Consider the following 13,502-nt stretch of genomic DNA (forward strand, 5'->3'; position numbering starts at 1 on the left):
GACAGGTATTTCGATGTGATAGAAATACCCCTGTAAGACTAAGCATGTGCTGCTAACGGGTAGAAGTAACGTGTACTTCATTGTATCAGGTTAATTCCTAAGGATCAGTACTATTGCGGAGTGCTGTATTTCACCGGCAGTGATATATTCAACAAGAACATGCGTACACACGCCCTGGAGAAAGGCTTCACCTTGAACGAATACACCCTGCGCCCGCTGGGCGTCACAGGTCAGCACTGTTACCTTTTGCTTGTGAACATTTATGATTCCTGTCTACATTGTGTACACACTGTAAACTGGAGACACATCAGCCTGAATGACCACGGTCAGGGGACTTTATCCTTGGACGGACCCTGCTAACCTCAGACCAAGGTTGTCTATTGGGACTGGGTCAGGCATTATGGCCTCCGTGCCTTCCTTTACAATCAAATAGGGGAGATTTTTGCCACTTAAAGGGATTCTGTCACCAAGTTTTGGGCTATAGAGATGCGGACATGCACTGCTAGATCGCCACCAGCATGTCCGCAATATATGTGTCCTAAAGGGCTGTGTGGTCTTAATTTCTTTAAAAAATGGATTTTATAGATATGTAAATGAGTCTTGTATGTGTCCAAGGGGCTGTACTAACCTTCCTGGAGCCCAGCCGTGCCCAGACACGTCAGCCTGTGAAGGAGCCCAGCACCGCCTATGTCCTCCGAATCTCCTCCTTTCATCAACTATAGATTGCCGTAATCTCGCGATGCGCAGTGCCGGTATAGTGTTCCTTCCCTGTGCTGGCATCAGCCTCAGGGAAAGAACTGTGCATGCGCAAGCTCGTGCATCGCGAGATTACGGCAATCTATAGTTGATGAAAGGAGGAGATTCGGAGGACATAGGCGGTGCTGGGCTCCTTCACAGGCTGACGTGTCTGGGCACGGCTGGGCTCCAGGAAGGTTAGTACAGCCCCTTTGACACATACAAGACTAATTTACATATCTATAAAATCCTTTTTTAAAGAAATTAAAACCACACAGCCCTATAGGACAGATATATTGCGGACATGCTAGCGGCGATCTATCCGTGAATGTCCGCAGCTCTATAGCCCAAAACTTGGTGACAGAATCCCTTTTAATATTTTTCTCAGTGGATATAACTTCTATGTGGACTTAACAATAGACCCCTAAGGCCCCCCCCCTCCTGTGAGATAAGTGGTGCCACAGTTCACTGTCAGCTGCTTATCTCCTATTGAGATGACAAAAAGATGAAGAGATGGCCACGGCACTCAATGTCTTCAGTGTTACTTCATGCGTGATTGGTGAATAAACACTGAAGTAACATTGAGTGCCGAGGTCATCTTTTTGGCTACCTGGAGCCCAGCAGGCTAGGGCCCAACACTGCTGGCACCGCCACCTTTTGGACCAACTAAGAAGTCTTAGTGAGTAATGCTGTCTTAGGGTACTTTCACACTTGCGTTGTTTGATTCCGACAGGCAGTTCCGTTGCCTGAACTGCCTGCCTGATCAGACAAACTGTATGCAAACGCATGTCATTTTTTTCTGACTAGAAAAATGCATTGCAATACCGGATCCGTTTTTCCGGTGTCATCAGGCAAGACCGGAAGGACGGATCCGGCATTCAGGCAAGTCTTCAGTTTTTTTTCGCCGGAGATAAAACCGTAGCATGCTGCGGTTTTATCTCTGTCCTGATCGGTTAAAATGACTGAACTGAAGACATCCTGATGCAAACTGAACGGATTACTCTCCATTCAGAATGCATGGGGATATGCCTGATCAGTTCTTTTCCGGTATAGAGCCCCTGTGACGGAACTCTATGCCGGAAAAGAAAAACGCTAGTGTGAAAGTAGCCATACTTATGGATCCATTGAGATAACATGTACTTCTGCAGGGGTGGACATGTGTATGGGCCGGCAGTAGCTTGTTCATAGAGGTCCCCCTTCTGCAGCCTATAGTGACCACTAAACCAGGGCACTCAGAAATGCATGAGGACTACCCTAACCTTCCATGGATTTCAGTACCATTTTATGCCACACCGTGTGTTTAGGTGACGTTCACCACGGTGGCAATTACAATGTAATTATGGACTTTTTGGAAGGAGTTTCCTAAAGAAGTAGAAGCTAATATCCTCCTTTTATTTCTCCTCTCAGGAATGGCAGGTGAACCTCTTCCTGTAGACAGCGAGAAAGACATCTTTGATTACATCCAGTATAAATACCGCGAACCCAAGGATCGCAGCGAGTGAAAGCCGGCCGCTGAGCACTGCAAGATCGGGGACGTCAGCAACCGCCCTATAGTGATACAGATTGTGATGTGACCCAGAAGAGTGTGTATTGTGTGGTACTGAAGCTGTGCGAGCGATAGTAGTTAGGTATATAGCATGTAAACCTGTTACATAAGAATCGTGTTATTTAACGGGAGCCTCCTACGCGGAACATGGAATCCATGGACATGGCTCCTCATGGATACTTTTTAATCCAAATCATGTGACTGTAGACAAGTATAAGAGGACTGGGTCCTGACATGTCTATGTAAGTACTTGTAATCCCAAATCTGGAGCACATTTAATTAGAATGCTGCGTCATCCCAGTCCTCTATTATTCCTCCTGGATATGAAAATGTTGACAACTGGGCATTACCATTTCCCTTGTCAATCAGGTCTATTGTACTCCCTCTTGCGCTATAAACACTGGACAGTGTCAGACGGAGTAGCCATGTGCCTAATTGAAAGGATAAATCCGTTTACTCATACAGTTCCAGGAGGAATAACAGAGTAGTAGCACAATGCAGAGTTCAACGATGTGCCAGGATTATCTGATGGGGAATACAAGTATCAGGCAAGTCAGGAGAGTTGACAGGTCGACTTTAAAGCCTAGATTGGCCTTTGGTTACAGGAGACACAGGCCATTATAAAACTGAATACATTACTGATGGCTGCAGATTCGGAGGTGGGGGAGGGTTGATTTTTCCTTTTAAGTTTCCTCTCTTATTGTTCAGGCATCCTGTTAACAGTTACAGGAGCGCGAACCGACACTCATCATCCATATGAATGGCGTGGAGTATTTTTTTGTGTATTTTTATTCTTTTATTTTAGTAAGTTATGGTTTTTACTTTGATAATGAGAGTAGTTGACATTGACTAAATGTGACATGCCTGAGCATACGAAGCCCGTGTAAGCTGTGAACCACATGGGGCTTGAAAGTAAAATTGTTGATTTCTCCTTATCTTGAAAATGTGTTTCTTCATTTACATCTTATACAAGGATAAGAAGCCTTGTCTTATCGATGCGGAGCTGTAGAACAGCGGAGAGTGAGGCCATGATGTGATTATTTTTTTTTTACTTTTTAGATACATGTCAGGTCACCTTGCTGAGGGCAGTTTCGGATAGAGGGGGCGATGCTCAGCTAATTCTCTTAAAGGGTTATACCCATCTCCTATCAATATGCCTTCAAAGTCTGAGATGTGGCACTGCGCCACCAATGATAATTAACCCTTAATACAGGAGGCGGGTACTGGCAGCAGTATACTAGATACTAACTGCCGCTGATCGCAGCTCCCTGTCAGAGGCAGGGTGCCGGCTATGCGATTCTGCTGCCGGCACCTGCCTCCTGTATTGTGTGTTAAAGACCACCTTATATGGGTCCAGACTTTAAGTTAGCAGGCTACACAGAGCGGTGCCCAGAGATGTCCCAGCACTTACTATTATTCCTGGGCGCCGCTCCGTTCGCCCGCTGTGCCCCATTACTGTCTAATAAGTGCTGGGACATCTCTGGGTGCCGCTCTGTGTAGCCTGCTACTTAAAGTCTGGACCCAGGAAAAGTCCTATCATTGGTGGCGCAGTGCGCCCGCCCCTCTCGTCATTGGTGGCAGCAGCAGCACAGGGGGGAGAGACCGCTTCCTTCTCCCTTGTGCTGCTGAGAGAACATAAGCGCGCTCATGTTCAGAGATGCTAGACTGCGTAGCAGCACAGGCCAGTATTGAAAAAATCGAAAATCCCCGTATCATATCGATACGGGACAAAAGTATCGATTGGGTATCGAAATTTCGATACCTGCAACAAGCCTACTCTACACGTGCAAGTGGATGAGGTAAAAAGGCCATATGTTGTACCCGTTTTTAACCGCCATGAAACAGATGCACTACTGTCTAGGCACCTGTTAAAAATGGTCCCATTGATTACAATGAAAACGTCCAAAAATAAGACATCCTATTTTTTGACAGCCACTGACCACTGGTTAAAAAAATAAAATAAAATGGCTATGTGACTGCAATGGCTCTGTCGTGTGCATGTAGCTTTACCTGGTCCTGTGTTGTCAGTTTCCTCCTGAAACCAGACAGCCCCTTAAGTGAGGCCAGTTTCAGACGAATGAGTTCTCTGCGGTAAACGCGCTCTGTGTGGAAGCATGATTTTTCTCTTTTGCCTATGACGGCACCCCTGGAGAGTCCGCCTCCTCCTCCGGACAGGAAACAGGAACCAGAACTGCCTTTTAAAAGAGGGATCCTCCACTCTACCTCCAGTTCTGTTTCCTGTCTTAAGATGCAGGAGAGAATCAAATCTGCTGTTTACAGTTGTTCTAGAGCTGCGGGCGCCCTGGCAATTGATGCGGTGAGGAGGGTTACCCCGCTGCGGCGTAAGTCTCCATGGGGAGCCGCTGCAAAAGTCTGGGCTCCAGTCTCTGTCCCTCACCTTCCGCTCCCCTTCCCGGGCCTGGGGGCGTTTTTACCTCTCTGGGACTCATGTGAACCTCTGCGACCGTGTTTGGACGCCGGTGTCTGCATCTACTTCCGGATTCAAGCGGTGGGAGGAAGCTGACGCTGCGGACTGGAAGGGGAGGGAGCCGGCATTGCTCGCCAAGGAGAAAAAGCCCAGCCAGCTCACTGCCAAGATGACTGAAGAACTGGCAGTTTCCCATTCTGGCTGGTGGTGCAATGGAGCAGGTTCAGCGCGCTGAGAGCACTGAGACCACCAATGATACATCAGTGTCTATGGGGTCTTCCAGAAAGACCTCCAGAGCTAAAGAAAGAGGATGTGCTGTCTGTAAAAAGAAGCTACCCTCTGCATGGGCTAAACCCCTTTGTCAAGGATGTGTCAGCAAGTTAATGGAAGAGGAAGCTCCGTCTTTGATGGGCAGAATTAAACAGATGATCCAGGATGAGGTCAGAGAGTCAGCGGATTGATCAAAAGCCGCCCCAGTACTTCTGCTGCTGCATCTAAAGATTTCCCCTCTAGTACCAGCGATATACTTTCTGGTTTGGAGGAAGAAGGAGAGTGTTTGTCATCTGACGATTCTTTTGAGGACAAGGCCGCAGGGAGACGGCTGTTTCATGCTGAGGAGGACACTAACTCCCTAGTCAGGAGTCAGGGCGGTTAGAGCTACTATTGGGTTGGATGATCAAACACCTCAGCAATCAGTGCAGGACTCTGTTTAAGGTCCTAGAAAGAGGAAAGTGTTTGATATACATAAGAACATTCAGGCAGTAATGGCCAGAGAATGGAAAAGACCCAATAGGAAGTTTTTTGTTCCTTCCTCTGTTAAACAGAAATATCTGTTTGATAAAGAAGTCTCCGCCCCTTGGGATAGGGTCCCAAAGCTAGATGCTCCTGTGGCTAAGGTGTCCAGGAAGAATGTACTCCCCTTTGAAGATATGGGTTCCCTTAAGGACCCAATGGACAGAAGGGCAGAGGTTTATTTAAAGAAAAACTGGGAGGCCTCTGCAGCAGCTTTTAAACCTGCCATTGCTGCTACATCTGTTGCTAGGTGATTAAAGGTGTGGATGGGGGAGTTAGAGGCCCTCATTAAAGGAGGTACCCCTAGGGAACAGTTGCTTACCTCCTTCCCCATTATAAACAACGCCCTAGATTTCTTGGCTGATGCCTCTGCGGACTCCTTATGATTTTCTGTTAGAGCTTCTGCCTTATCTAACTCTGCCCGTATGGCTGTCTGGTTAAAGGGCTGGAATGGGGTCGCTTCCTCTAAGGCAAAGCTTTGTGCTATCCCGTGTCAGGCGGAGTTTTTGTTTGGCCCCGTCCTTGACGACCTTCTAGAAAAGGCCTCCGACAAGAAAAAAGGCTTTCCCTCTGCTAGTCAACCCCCTAGGAGGTCTTTCTTTCCTAGATTTAATAAAGAAGGATTTGAGGGAAAGAAGAGAGCGAAACAGTTTTCTGGTGTCACTAGAAAAAATAAGGGGTTTCTTTTTTCCGGGCCAGATGCCTCAAAGAAGCAGTCCCAATGACGCCAGGCCCCCTGTCGGAGGTCGTCTGTCTTTTTGCCCATCAGTGGCAGAAGATCTCCGACAGCACGTGGATAAACTCAGTAATAAGGGAAGGCCTAAGGTTAAACTTTCAAAGCTTTCCAGAGGGGAGATTTGTAGTCACAGATTACCAGTCAGATCCCACAAAACAGTCAGCTATCATTGCAGAGGTAGTTTCCCTAATAGAAAAGAGTGTTAATAAAGGTTCCAGAGCAGGAGGTGACAAAAGGGTTTTACTCTCCCCTGTTTTTCATCAAGAAACCAAATAGCTCGTTTCGGACCATAATAAAGTTAAAATGCTTAAACCAGTATCTGGTGTACGAGAGGTTTCGTATGGAGTCCATCAGGTCAGCAGTAAGCAATCTTTTCCCTTACTGCTTTATGGCCACAGTGAACCTGAGGGATGCATATTACCCATGTCCCTATCCATCCCAGCCATCAGATGTTTCTGAGGGTAGCAATCCAATTAGGGAAGGAAGTTCTACATCTTCAGTTTCAGGCCTTACCCTTTGGGCTTTCGCAGGCTCCAAGGGTGTTCACGAAGATTGTTTCAGAAATGATGGCCCATGTGAGGGAGAAAGAGATATTCATTATACCTTACCTGGATGGCATTCTTCTTGTGTCTGTCAGGTCAGGATCTTCAGGGACAGACTGCCTGGTTGAGGGAAGTTCTAGAAAAGCTAGGATGGGAGATAAATCTAGAAAAGTCCAGTTTACGTCCAAGCCAGAGGTGCTGCTTCCTAGGGATGAATTTAGATTCCAGATTCACTCGCGCCCGTCTGTTACCCTAAGAAAAGCAATGTCTTTGTCTCATGACGGCAGCGATTCCCGGGGTAGAATGGGCCCAATATCATTCAAGAATTCTCCAGCTTCAAATTCTACAGGAATGGCACAAATGTATACTCTCTCTGGACTCAGAGCACCTGGAGGTAGTGGATGGATTTAAAAAATCTACAAAGAGGAGTCCCGTGGATCAGAGAAGCAGTTCTTCCTTTGACTACGGATGCAAGTCCATCCAGTTGGGGAGCCCATGTGGAAGTCCCTTCTGTTGCAGGGAAGCTGGGACAGCAGAGATTTATCCCAGTCTCACAATTTCAGGGAGTTACATGCAATCAGGTTAGCCCTGGTACAGAGTCTTCCCGTTATCGGAGGCAGAAATGTAAAAATCTACTCGGACAACGCGACAGCTATGGCCTATGTCAGGGAGGTACAAGGGCTCAGGGCCTCATGTCTCTCACCCATCAGATATTCAGTCTGGCAGAAGCTTCTCTATCCTCTCTTTCTGCAGTCCACCTAAGGGGGTCGGATAATGTGAAAACTGACTTCCTCAGTCGTCATAATCTAAGCCAGGGAGAGTGGTTTTCAACCAGGTCACAGCATTATGCGGGATTCCGGAGATAGATCTCTTTGCCACCAGATTGAACAGAAAGGTAGAGGTTTTCTATTCCTTATCTCCGGAGGAGTATCCGAGAGCAGTGGACGCATTGGCTCAATCATGGAGGTAGGGCCTTTTCTATGCCCCCCCCCCTAAAAATGTTACCGAGGGTTATCAAAAAGATCAGAGAGGAAGCAACTGTAATAGTTATAGCCCCCTTCTGGCCAAAAAGAGTTTGGTTCTCCGGGCTCTGCAGGATGTCATTAGCAACCAAATGGGTGCTTCCGGAGTCTCACGAGCTTGGCTCTTGAGAGGGAGATTTTAAAAAGGTCTTTCTGAAGAGGTAGTTAACACTCTGTTGGCCAGTCGAAAGAGGGTTACTTCTGAGATCTATCTGAGAGTTTGGAAGTCCTTTTTCAGATTCGTCAATAGACCTGTGGATGTGTTAGAGGTTCCTGACATTCCACTCATGCTAGAATTCTTACAGGAAGGTTGGAAGAAAAAACTCAGGACTAGAACTTTAAAGGTCCAGATATCTGCTTTAAGTGCCTTATTTGAGTTTAGACTAGCAGAACATCCCTGGGTCAAGAGATTTGTTACAGCTGTGTCCAAATTATCCCTGGTCTCTAAAGTTAAAACCCCTCTTTAGGATTTAAACTTGGTCCTCTCTGCTCTCTCTTCGGACCCCTTTGAGCCGACTGATAATATCTCCCTAAAGCTTGCTTTCTTGCTTGCCATTACCTCGGCTAGAAGGGTTAGTGAAATCACTGCGCTCTCTGCTGATTCCCCCCCCCCCCCCCCCTATTTGGTTATCTTGGAGGATCGGGTAGTGATTTCTCCTGATCCTTCTTTTATTGCCCAAAGTCTCTTCTCATTTTCAACGTTCTCAGGAGATAGTGTTACCTTCCTTCTGTGCCTCCCCTAAGAATGAGAAAGAATCAGAGTTCCATTGCCTAGACCAGTGTTTCCCAACCAGTGTGCCTCCAGCTGTTGCAAAACTACAACTCCCAGCATGCCCGGACAGCATTTGGCTGTGCGGGCATGCTGGGAGTTGTAGTTTTGTAACAGCTGGAGGCACACTGGTTGGGAAACACTGGCCCTAGATATTAGGAGGTGTATTTTACAATATCTCAAGGTCACTCAGCCTTGGAGGGCCTCCTCTCTTCTGCTGCTTTTATTTCAGGGAACTAGGAAGGGTTCTGCTGCCTCTTCTCAGTCTATTGCTAGGTGGATCAGGCAGGCCATTCCCTTAGCCTACTCTTCTAAGGGAGTTGTTCCGCCCTCAGGGTTTGCGGCTCACTCTACACGATCAGTCTCCACATCAAGGGCAGAGAGAGCTTCAGCTTCAATTAAGCAGATTTGTAGGGCAGCTGCCTGGAGTTCTCATCATACTTTTTTTTTTTTTTTTTTTAGGCACTATAGACTTACAGCTACCTTTTTAAGGTAAAAAGGTGCTTCAGACTGTGGTCCTACCCCAGATAGGATTCTTGCCTAGTCTCCAGGGTTGCTGTCATAGGCGAAAGAGAAATATTGGATTACACTTACCGTTTTTCTTTGAGCCTATGACAGCACATGGTTTATTCCCATTCCCCCAAAGAAAGGGGGAAGTATTTACAAAACGGTAAAAAAAAAAAAAAAAAAGATTTAAATATACAGTCAGGTCCATAAATATTGGGACATCGACACAATTCTAACATGTTTGGCTCTATACACCACCACAATGGATTTGAAATGAAACAACCAAGATGTGCTTTACCTGCAGACTGTCAGCTGTAATTTGAGGGTATTTACATCCAAATCAGGTGGACGGTGTAGGAATTACAACAGTTTGCATATGTGCCTCCCACTTGTTAAGGAACCAAAAGTAATGGGACAGAATAATAATCATAAATCAAATTTTCACTTTTTAATACTTGGTTGCAAATCCTTTGCAGTCAATTACAGCCTGAAGTCTGGAACGCATAGACATCACCAGACACTGGGTTTCATCCCTGGTGATGCTCTGCCAGGCCTCTCCTGCAACTGTCTTCAGTTCCTGCTTGTTCTTGGGGCATTTTCCCTTCAGTTTTATCTTCAGCAAGTGAAATGCATGCTCAATCGGATTCAGGTCAGGTGATTGACTTGGCCATTGCATAACATTCCACTTCTTTCCCTTAAAAAACTCTTTAGTTGCTTTTGCAGTATGCTTTGGGTCATTGTCCATCTGCACAGTGAAGCGCTGTCCAATGAGTTCTGAAGCATTTGGCTGAATATGAGAAGATAATATTGTCCGAAACACTTCAGAATTCATCCTGCTGCTTTTGTCAGCAGTCACATCATCAATAAATACAAGAGAACCAGTTCCATTGGCAGCCATACATGCCCATGCCATGACACTACCACCACCATGCTTCACTGATGAGGTGGTATGCTTAGGATCATGAGCAGTTCCTTTCCTTCTCCATACTCTTCTCTTCCCATCACTCTGGTACAAGTTGATCTTGGTCTCATCTGTCCATAGGATGTTGATCCAGAACTGTGAAGGCTTTTTTAGATGTCGTTTGGCAAACTCTAATCTGGCCTTCCTGTTTTTGAGGCTCACCAATGGTTTACATCTTGGGGTGAACCTTCTGTATTAACTCTGGTGAAGTCTTCTCTTCATTGTTGACTTTGACACACATACACCTACCTCTTGGAGAGTGTTCTTGATCTGGCCAACTGTTGTGAGGGGTGTTTTCTTCACCAGGGAAAGAATTCTTCGGTCATCCACCACAGTTGTTTTCCGTGGTCTTCCAGGTCTTTTGGTGTTGCTGAGCTCACCGGTGCTTTCCTTCTTTTTAAGAATGTTCCAAACAGTTGTTTTGGCCACGCCTAATGATTTTGCCATCTCTCTGATGGGTTTGCTTTGTTTTGTTTTTTTAGCCTAATGATGGCTTGCTTCACTGATAGTGACAGCTCTTTGGATCTCATCTTGAGAGTTGACAGCAACAGATTCCAAATGCAAATAGCAGACTGGAAATGAACTCTGGACCTTTTATCTGCTCATTGTAATTGGGATAATGAGGGAATAACACACCTGGCCATTGAACAGCTGAGAAGCCAATTGTCTCATTACTTTTGGCCCCCTAACAAGTGGGAGGCACATATGCAAACTGTTTTACTTCCTGCACCGTTCACCTGATTTGGATGGAAATACCCTTAAATTAAAGATGACAGTCTGCAGGTAAAGCATGTCTTATTTGTTTCATTTCAAATCCATTGTGGTGGTGTATAGAGCCAAAATGTTAGAATTGTGTCGATGTCCCAATATTTATGGACCTGACTGTACATAGATTAGAGAGTAATGTTATGTTTCTTAGTTCTTGAGAAAGGACTGGAGGTAGAGGGGAGGATCCCTCTTTTAAAAGGCGGTTCGGAGGAGGAGGTCGAGGTCTTTCCAGGGGTGCTGTCATAGGCTCAAAAAAATAAACTATTACCAGTAAGTGTAATCCAATATTTCCGGCCTGAACTCTGCTCCTGTGAGAGGCCCTTGTGGTATTATCATGATTTATAACATTGCGTATCTCTGCCCTACATAGGCTGTAATGAACTGTACTGACGGCATTATGTCAGTACAATTCATGATCGCTGATGTTGGGCAGGGACACACAGCATTATAAATCATTACAATGCTGTGAAGTCCTTCCATAGGAGCAGAGTTCAGGCTGGGAAACCACCCTCCCACAAAGAACTAGCTCATCTGAAACTGGTTATCAAGCATCTGTCAGGAATATCAACCCTGTGACCCATCCCCTGGTAGGGATGGTCCTGCTTTATTAAGGAGAAAACGTTCTTTTAATATATATGCTAATGAGCAGTTCAGTGCACGGAGGGAGAATCCAAGCCACTCTGCTCCTCCTGCATCCACTGCCTGCCTTCCTGAGTGACAGGACCAAGTTCCTGAATAGTCATCTTGCCTGGACCTGTTAATCACCAGGCGTGAGGAAGAAGAGTGCACCGAGTGGTTTGTACTGGACAGAAACTTAAGAGAAAATCATCGTATAAAAGATATTAATTGCACAGAATGTTCAAGTATGTCAATATGCGATAAAAAAATTAATAAAAAAATGTGGACGCGTCCCTTTAGTTCCCGCAGTAATGGTTGTATTATAAGGTTCCTTCTGCATAGGCTGGAGCTGTAGGCGGTGTGCTTTATTCGGGGTGGAGATTGAATGTCGGGATTTTTTATTTAATGTGACTGGTTATTACTGTACATTATAGCTGCACAGTAAACCGACAAGGTTCTCCTGATAACCTACATGCACCTTGTATGACAATGTGGGCTCAGTGACAGGTAATGGCTGATTTCGGTACGTTCACATTTTCCTGCTGCTGTGCTCTGACAGCATCCAGTGTCATGGACCGGTTTCACATGAGTGCGTTGGGTCTGGAAAAGGAGCGATGGCCACTTATTGCATCATGATTATTTCCACATAATGCTCAGAGTACAGTGCAGTAGACCCACGGTCAGATAGGAATTCACAGCATCAGAAATCAGTTCAGTAAGAGGAGCAGTGTCTGGGAAATGCATCCAGCACATAGAGCGCATTTACCGGACCCAACAAGCTCATGTGAAATTGGCTATATGCTGAGGGACAGATCCTGCTGCAGCTACTAACATACAATATAGTACAGTAGTCACGTGTCCTACTGATGGGGTGGCGGAGAAACCTTCTTTGCAGTGAATATAGTGGCAGTCAAATTGTTATAAACACACAGTCCTGGGTGTGAAAGATCTCTGTTCTGACCAGTTAGGTTCTTTAAAGGGTCAGACACAGACTTACCTACAGGTGGCACTAGAGTTTTCTTTCTATTAGGCCGAATGCACACGGCCATGAGCGGTCCGTGGTAACACGGGCTGGATTCCTGCTCTCAGGAGGAATCCAGCCCGTTTTACCTGCGGACCGTTCACGGCCGTGTGCATTCGGCCTTACAGGAGAATTCATTTGGGTAACTCTCCCAGGAAGCATAGGCTGTAAGAATCTCACCATAAGCTGCATCTCTGTAAGGCCTCATGCACACGACCGTATTTTCAGTCTGCATCCGATCCGCATTTTTTGGATTGGATGCGGACCCATTCATTTCAATTGGGGCCGCAAAAGATGTGTATGCACGTTTTGCGGACAAGGATGGGAGATTTCTACAGGAGCTTGGGAGGAGAAAAAAAAATGGTATGCAGAATCTGCGATTTGAGGACCACAAAACACACATGGTTGAGTGTATGTGCACCTTTGGGGGCATTTAAAAAAAAAATTATTGCATTGTGCTCATTATGAGCTAAAAATCATTTTTTAAATTAATCTTTATTAAAAACTAGCTAAAGGACCCGGCTTCGCTCAGGTATATTTAATCTATTTCATTTAATGTTAGTGTGTGTCATTAAAAGATATCAACGCTATACACTGTAAGTGACATCTACAGCACCCCCCACCCCTTAACACTGACACATCCCTTAAAATTGGACCTTCACAGCAGCCAACCCCCTGAACTTTGACCTTTACAGCAGCCTTCCCCTTTAACAGTGACTTTTACAGCATACCACCCCCTTGACAGTGACCTCCACAGGGGCCCGTCCTCTTAACAGTGGCCTTTACTGGATCGGGGGAGTGTCCTTTTGAACAGCTCACTCTAAGACAGCAGCACTCTACTGTCTGAGTGTGAGCTGCAGGGAGAAAGTCACCCTACCTCTGCAGCTGATAGTTTATTTTTACATTCATTTTTTTCAATCCCTCTCGGCTGAGTGGAGGGGGCATGGTCTAACCAGATTGGGGCGTGGCTTAGCTGGACCTAAAAGTTTATTTTTAACTTCAGTTTTTTCAATCTCAGTCGGCTGAGGAGTGGGCGTGTCCTTTTGAACAGCTCACT

At 45.9% G+C, this 13,502-nt stretch overlaps 1 long non-coding RNA gene across 1 annotated transcript; it reads left to right on the plus strand.

Annotated features, from left to right (window-relative positions):
• The first annotated feature begins 19 nt into the window (after positions 1 to 19).
• LOC122929406 lies at positions 20 to 3,216 on the plus strand. The gene is made up of 2 exons (XR_006387971.1): positions 20 to 229; positions 2,143 to 3,216. It is a non-coding gene; the product is annotated as an uncharacterized LOC122929406 (long non-coding RNA).
• The last annotated feature ends 10,286 nt before the right edge of the window (positions 3,217 to 13,502 follow it).

Source organism: Bufo gargarizans, chromosome 2, assembly GCF_014858855.1.
Source record: "Bufo gargarizans isolate SCDJY-AF-19 chromosome 2, ASM1485885v1, whole genome shotgun sequence".
NCBI classification, from domain to species: domain Eukaryota; kingdom Metazoa; phylum Chordata; class Amphibia; order Anura; family Bufonidae; genus Bufo; species Bufo gargarizans.